Source organism: Arachis stenosperma, chromosome 7 (genome assembly GCF_014773155.1).
Source record: "Arachis stenosperma cultivar V10309 chromosome 7, arast.V10309.gnm1.PFL2, whole genome shotgun sequence".
Lineage (NCBI taxonomy): Eukaryota > Viridiplantae > Streptophyta > Magnoliopsida > Fabales > Fabaceae > Arachis > Arachis stenosperma.
The window spans coordinates 54733609-54741876 of NC_080383.1; the positions used below are offsets into that span (position 1 = coordinate 54733609).

The following is an 8268-nucleotide window of genomic DNA, read 5'->3' on the forward strand; positions in this document are numbered from 1 at the left end:
TTCATAAAATAATTTTTAGTTTGGCGGATTTGTGTAATTTTTTGCTCTTCTTGACTTAATATAGTGATTTGCCTAATTATGAAGTGAGGAATTTAGGTCAATAATAACATGGGAAGGTCCCTGCCTTATGACAGTTTTGGCACAAGCATATGTATAAAAAGAATCTGGCCAGATTTATTAGTCTGCCAGATCATTTTTTTCATGGTTAACAACTTAGATAGCAAAAATAAATGCTTTATGGTTGTCTCCATAGATTAAACTAAAATCATATTATTTTTTTTTAAAAATCAACAACAATAATAAAATATCTTAATATTCTTTCAGATATGCTTGTCTTTATACATCAAACGATACAATTGTAATTATGTTCGTACATATATATTCCACCCATATTTGTGTCTAAATCACTTTTAATAATTTCTTTTCGGATTTCATTTTCTATTTGAGCCACATAAGTACGTAACCTTTTTTTCATTTGATATCCATCCGTCTCTGGTCTTCATTATAATTGAGTACTGATCTACTTTTTTCCGAAGAAAAAAAACGAGAACCAATTCTGCAATTCTTCTTAGATTTTGGATTATTCTTTTTAATAAGTTTCGATATTTTTTATAAATTTTAAATTTTTTCTTATGTTTTCAATATTTTTTTTAAATTTAATCATATATTTTTTTATTATATTTTTATGTTTTTTTATATTATATTTTGAATATTCTTTTTTAATAATTTAAATATTTTGTTTTGTTAAATTTTAGATATTTATAAATAATTTTAAATATTTTTTTAAGGTTTTGGATATTTTTTTATTAAGTTTTTGATATTCTTTTTTCAATAATTTTGTACTTTTTATTTTATTTGACTTTGGATTTTTTTAAATATGTTAAATGCTTCTTTTTATTAAGTTTCAAATTTTTTTTTGCTAAATTTCAAATGTTCTTTTCTTAATAATATTAAATAGTTTTTTCGTAATATTTTAGATGGTTTTTTTAAACGGCGACGCAAAGAGAGGAACAACAACAGACCGCAAAGCCCATACGCGTGTAATGATGACGACAATGGATACATTCTAAAAAAAGATCTAAAACTTTTAAAATGTAAATATTCAAAACATAGATATAAGAAACATCTAAAATAATACCTTCATTTTTAATAATTTATTTTCATTTACTTTTAGTTTTACATACTCAGAAATATATCTGATATTTCTAAAATTTAAACATCCGAAATATAGTATAAAAATATCTAAAATCATGTCTTCTTTTTTAATATTTTTCTTTTATTTTTTTATTATACATTCTTAGAAAAAAATATTTAAAACCTTTTAAACTTTAAACATCTAAATTAAGTATAAAAAATATTTGACAATTGATGCTTTTTTTATCATAATTATTAAAAGAGATTTTATTGTGTTCAATTTTTAGAATTTTTTATTAGATTTTAGATTTTTTACAATGAATTTAGATGTTTTTCTTATTATATTTCAGATATTTTTTTATTAGATTTTAGATATTATTTTTACAATAATTTTAGATGTTTGCTTTCATTTGATTTAAGATTTTTTTTTTAGATTTTGAGTGTTTTTTTTCATTTAATTTTAAATATTTTTATTAACATATATGGAACTCAACTAATAACTGATTATTGTTAGCTAGTATTCTAATTGATTATCTAACATGATTGTTTTTCTAAATATATTCATTCGAATCATCTAAGATAAGATTTAATTCTCTCTTTAATAATAGATTTCAGGCTAAATTTTTTTGTTATCGGGGATAAAATGGGTGAAGCCAAAAAATATTGGCATTTTGGAGGTTCTTCTTAAAAATAGAAATTATTTTGCAAAATTCCAAATTAGAGATGCCTTTTTAAATTTATTTATTTTTCTAATTCACAAGAAAAAAAATTGTACGGTACGATTTCACAAGTGTGAAATTTTTAAACTTTTTCTTGATAGAAATCGTACACTCTAATTACAAGATGGCAGAGTCTTTTTAATTTTTCAAAAACATAAATCGGATGGTCAATTTACATATCAGACAATGCAATGTGAGTATTTTTAAAATTTTTAAAAATTTTAAAATTGAAATCATTCGGTACGATTTGGGTATGATTAGTTTAACTCAATCTACTTCTCTAATAATATTTTATAAAGCTGATTTATAAAAAAAAATTGTATGAAATATCAGTTATTAAACTAATTATTCGTATAAAATTTATATATTAAAATATAAAATATATATTAAAAATGTGTGAATAGCATATTTATTTATATATAAATTATACAAATATATATAGATTTACTTGATGATTAATTTTTTGTGTATGCACAATATTTAAAATAAACTAATTTAAAATAAACTAATTTGAACAAAGAAGAAAATAAAAATAACAATAACCTCCGATTTTCAGTTGTGAGTATTAATTTTTCATTGCATTTAGAATGGATCCTCTCTATTTTTTTTGTCACTAAAGAGAGAATAAAGTGTAATCTCCTACTTTTAAGTTTTAATTCTACAAGTGGGACCAGGAATAAATGAGAGAGAGAATGCAATGAAGGGTGAGATCTTTCACTGAATACCATCCAATTTTTTTTCACTGAAGAAGATCCACTCCCATTACATCTTCTTGATGATAGCATTAATTTAAGAGTATATTATAACGATTAGATTTAAGCATGATATTATATATAATTAAAAAATTATTCTCAAATTAAATTAAGTACACCATACTCATTGCTATAGTTAAAACAAATTACTCAAAAAAATTATACTAATTACCCATATATGTTACAATAATTAATAAAATTATTCTTTAAAAAAATTAATCATAACCCTACCTTAATATTTTACATAATTAATCAACTTAACCTATACAAATTACTAATTTACCTTAACATTTTACTATAAATAAAAAATTAACCCAAAATAAAATTAATAATTTTCCTAAACATGCATTATATATAATTAAAAAATTACTATAAAAATTAAACTAATTACGCATACATTACTAGTTACTACAATTAAAAATTATTCTAAAAATTATAATAACTACACATACATATTACTATAATTAAAAAATTACTTTATAAATTTAAAAAAATATACTAGATACTAATTCACCTCATTACATTAAAAAGGAATTATTTATTATATTAAAAAAATTAAATTAAGTCACCGCACATTAAATACATGTTATATAACAAATTTATTAATTACCTAATCAAATGGCCCAAGCTGCATTTCCTTTGCACTTTATTTTATTTTATTTTTTTAACTAAGGTAGAGAATTTTATTCGAAAATCAAATTGAAATTGAGTTCAATTGGTCCTCAGACACGGTAAAAAAAAATGGAGGTATTTTACTATGATATGATACCTTAAAAAAGTAACCTAAAAAAAGACATCCTAACTATATAGGATGATGATGTAGTTTTGGTAAGATCAAAAAAATAATAAAAAAAATGCATTGGGTCAGCTAAGACACTATGAACCGAGAGAAGGATTATAGAGGATTTAGTTTTAAAAATCTTAAAGTCTTCAATTTGGCAATGTTAGTCAAATAGAAATAGAGGTTACTCAATAACACTCAATTATTTTTCTACAAAATCTATAAAAATAAGTATTTTAAATACTCATTTTTTTTGAAAGCAAAATTAGAAAATAGACTCTTTTAGACTTAACAAAGCCTACTAGAGAGTAGAAAGATTATAGAGAAAGGAATGAAATGCGGTATAACAATACAGAATTCAATTAAAATCAGGAAAGATCACTAGTTTGGAGACAGAACCTCTTTTAAAATTCCAGAGAGTGAATGCAATGATAATAATATTATCTAAGAACTTATGACAACGAATTGAGAGTGAAACTCCCAACTACTCAATTTTATAATTAGGCCTAAAATTGTACAACAAATACAACAAATCCCAGTTCTGCAAGAATCGGAAGCTATCAAATGGGTACACACAACTCTGATGAGTATTCAGTTAAATTAGGTTACAATATAGCGTACTGATGAGCGGATAATTTATACGCTTTTTGGCATTGTTTTTAGTATGTTTTTAGTATGATTTAGTTAGTTTTTAGTATATTTTTATTAGTTTTTAGTTAAAATTCACTTTTCTGGACTTTACTTTGAGTTTGTGTGTTTTTCTGTGATTTCAGGTATTTTCTGGCTGAAATTGAGGGACCTGAGCAAAAATCTGATTCAGAGACTGAAAAGGACTGCAGATGCTGTTGGATTCTGACCTTCCTGCACTCGAAGTGGATTTTATGGAGCTACAGAAGCCCAATTGGCGCGCTCTCAACGGCGTTGGAAAGTAGACATCCTGGGCTTTCCAGCAATATATGATAGTCCATACTTTGCCCAAGATTTGATGGCCCAAACCGGCGTTCAAAGTCACCTTCAGAATTCCCAGCGTTAAACGCCGGAACTGGCACCAAAATGGGAGTTAAACGCCCAAACTGGCATAAAAGCTGGCGTTTAACTCCAAGAAGAGTCTCTACACGAAAAATGCTTCATTGCTCAGCCCAAGCACACACCAAGTGGGCCCGGAAGTGGATTTTTATGTCATTTACTCATCTTTGTAATTCTTAAGCTACTAGTTCCCTATAAGTAGGACCTTTTACTATTGTATTTTTCATCTTTGGACATCTAGTTCTTAGATCAGATCTTGGTTCTTCTGGTTCCCTCTCTGGGGCCGAAACCAATGATCACTCTTGTTCTTATGTATTTTCAACGGTGGAGTTTCTACACACCATAGATTAAGGTGTGGAGCTCTGCTGTACCTCGAGTATTAATGCAATTACTATTGTTCTTCTATTCAATTCCGCTTGTTCTTATTCCAAGATATTCATTCGCACTCAAGAACTTGATGAATGTGATGATTATGTGACACTCATCATCATTCTCACTTATGAACGCGTGATTGACAACCACTGTCGTTCTACAAGCAACAAGGCTCTAATGTTTATCTCTTGGATTCCTGATACACGATGCATGGTTGATCGCCTGACAACCGAGCGCTCGCCTGACAAACGAGCCAGCCATTCCGTGAGATCAGAGTCTTCGTGGTATAGGCAAGAACTGATGGCGGCATTCAAGAGAATCCGGAAGGTCTAACCTTGTCTGTGGTATTCTGAGTAGGATTCAATGATTGAATGACTGTGATGTGCTTCAAACTCCTGAGGGCGGGGCGTTAGTGACAGACGCAAAAGAATCACTGGATTCTATTCCGGCCTGATCGAGAACCGACAGATGGATAGCCGTGCCGTGACAGGGTGCGTTGAACATTTCCACTGAGAGGATGGGAGGTAGCCACTGACAACGGTGAAACCCTTGCATAAGCTTGCCATGGAAAGGAGTAAGAAGGATTGGATGAAGACAGTAGGAAAGCAGAGAGACGGAAGGGACAAGCATCTTCATACGCTTATCTGAAGCTCTCACCAATGATATACATAAGTATCTCTATCTTTATCTTTATGTTTTAGTCATATATCATCTATACCCATTTGAGTCTGCCTGACTAAGATTTACAAGGTGACCATAGCTTGCTTCATACCAACAATCTCCGTGGGATCGACCCTTACTCGCGTAAGGTTTATTACTTGGACGACCCAGTGCACTTGCTGGTTAGTTGTGCAAAGTTGTGTTTATGCCATGGTATTGAGCACCAAGTTTTTGGGGTCATTACTAGGGATTATTTGAGTTGTGAAAAGTAGTGATCACAATTTCGCACACCAAGTTTTTGGCGCCGTTGCCGGGGATTGTTTCGTGTATGGACAACTGACGGTTCATCTTGTTGCTTAGATTAGGTATTTTTTTTCAGAGTTCTTAAGAATGAGTTCTAGAGTTTCATGATGATCTGTTGAAGTCTGGCTGGCTGTGAAGCCATGTCTAATCTTATTGGACCGAGGTTTCAACTAATCATCACAAGAGCTTGTTGATTTCTATCAATCTTGCTATTGGAGCAATGATCTGCTAAGGCTTGGCTGGCCATTGGCCATGTCTAGTGTTTTGGACCGAAGCTTTCTTTGAAAGCTTGGCTAGCTGTGAAGCCATGTCTAATTCCTGGACCGAAGTCTTAGACTAGCATTGCAATGATTCCTGGAATCCAAATTGAGAATTCTGAAACCTTTATTTTCTATTTCATTATAGTTTTCGAAAAATCCAAAAAAAAAAATTTCAAAATCATAAAAACCAAAAATATTTTATGTTTCTTGTTTGAGTCTAGTGTCTAATTTTAAGTTTGGTGTCTTGCATGCATTGTTTATTTGATCTTGGTTCTATTTTCAAGTCAATAGTACAGGGAACTGAAGATTCAGAACATGCAGCAGAGGAATTACACAGAAAAAGCTGGGCGTTCAAAACGCCCAGTGAAGAAGGACAGACTGGCGTTTAAACGCCAGCCAGGGTGCCTGGTTGGGCGTTTAACGCCCAAAAGGGTAGTGCATTGGGCGTTAAACGCCAGAATGTGCACCATTCTGGGCGTTTAACGCCAGAATGGCACAAGAGGGAGGATTTTGTTTTCAAATCATTTTTTTTTTCAAGTTTTCAAAGTTTTTCAAAATCAAATCTTTTTCAAATCATATCTTTTCAATCAAACCTTTTTCAAAATCAATTTCTTTCCTTTTTCAAAGATACTTACTATCAATTAATGATTTGATTCAACATTTTAAGTATGTCGCCTTTTCTGTTGAGAAAGGTTTAATGTTTGAATCATATCTTTTCTTGTTAGGCAAGTCATTAATTTGTAAAAAATCAAATCTTTTTAAATTGTCTTCAAATCATATCTTTTCAATCATATCTTTTTAAAAGCATATTTTTTTATCATATCTTTTTAATCACATCTTTTTCAAAACAGTTTTTAATCATATCTTTTTGACTTCTAATTTCAAAATCTTTTTCAAAAATTACTTGATTTCTTTCTCACTCTTGGTTTTCGAAAATCAATTAAAGTTTTTCAAAATGTTTTCAAAATCTTTCACTTAATTTTCGAAAATTTCTTCCTCTCTTTTTACATCCTTCTATTTATGGAGTACCACTCTTTCTCAATGCACAATTCGAACTCTATCTGATTAAGTTCGAATTCTTCTCCTTCTTCCTTCTATTTTTCTTCTTCTCTGACACCTCAAGAAATCTCTATACTGTGACATAGAGGATTCTATATTTTCTTGTTCTCTTCTCTTTCATATGAGCAGGAGCAAAGACAAAGGCATTCTTGTTGAAGCTGACCCTGAACCTGAAAGGACCTTGAAGCGAAAGCTAAGAGAAGCTAAGGCACAACTCTCTATAGAGGACCTAACAGAAATCTTCAAAGAAGAAGAAGACATGGCAGCCGAAAACAACAACAATGCAAACAATGCAAGGAAGGTGCTGGGTGACTTTACTGCACCTACTCCCGACTTCTATGGGAGAAGCATCTCTATCCCTGCCATTGGAGCAAACAACTTTGAGCTTAAGCCTCAATTAATTTCTCTAATGCAACAGAATTGCAAGTTCCATGGACTTCCATTGGAAGATCCTCATCAGTTCTTAGCTGAATTCTTGCAAATTTGTGACACTGTCAAGACTAATGGGGTTGACCCTGAGGTCTACAGACTTATGCTATTCCCTTTTGCTGTAAGAGACAGAGCTAGGACATGGTTGGACTCACAACCTAAAGAAAGCCTGGACTCATGGGAAAAGCTAGTCAATGCCTTCTTGGCAAAGTTCTTTCCACCTCAAAAATTGAGTAAGCTTAGAGTGGAAGTCCAAACCTTCAGACAGAAGGATGGAGAATCCCTCTATGAAGCTTGGGAAAGATACAAACAATTGATCAGAAAATGTCCTTCTGACATGCTTCCTGAATGGAGCATCATAGGTATTTTCTATGATGGTCTGTCTGAACTATCCAAGATGTCTTTGGATAGCTCTGCTGGAGGATCTCTTCATCTGAAGAAGACGCCTACAGAAGCTCAAGAGCTAATTGAAATGGTTGCAAATAACCAATTCATATACACTTCTGAAAGGAATCTTGTGAACAATGGGACAAGTCAGAAGAAAGGAGTTCTTGAGATTGATACTCTGAATACCATTCTGGCTCAGAACAAGATATTGACTCAACAAGTCAATTTGATTTCTCAAAGTCTGTCTGGAATGCAAAATGCACCAGGCAGTACTAAGGATGCTTCATCTGAAGAAGAAGCTTATGATCCTGAGAACCCTTCAATGGAAGAGGTGAATTACCTAGGAGAACCCTATGGAAACACGTATAATTCTTCATGGAGAAATC

At 31.1% G+C, this 8268-nt stretch overlaps 1 non-coding gene across 1 annotated transcript; it reads right to left on the reverse strand.

The window, feature by feature from the left end:
- Nucleotides 1-7730: 7730 nt before the first annotated feature.
- LOC130942860 (small nucleolar RNA R71) lies at nt 7731-7838 on the reverse strand. The gene has a single exon (XR_009071407.1). It is a non-coding gene; the product is annotated as a small nucleolar RNA R71 (small nucleolar RNA).
- Nucleotides 7839-8268: the final 430 nt, after the last annotated feature.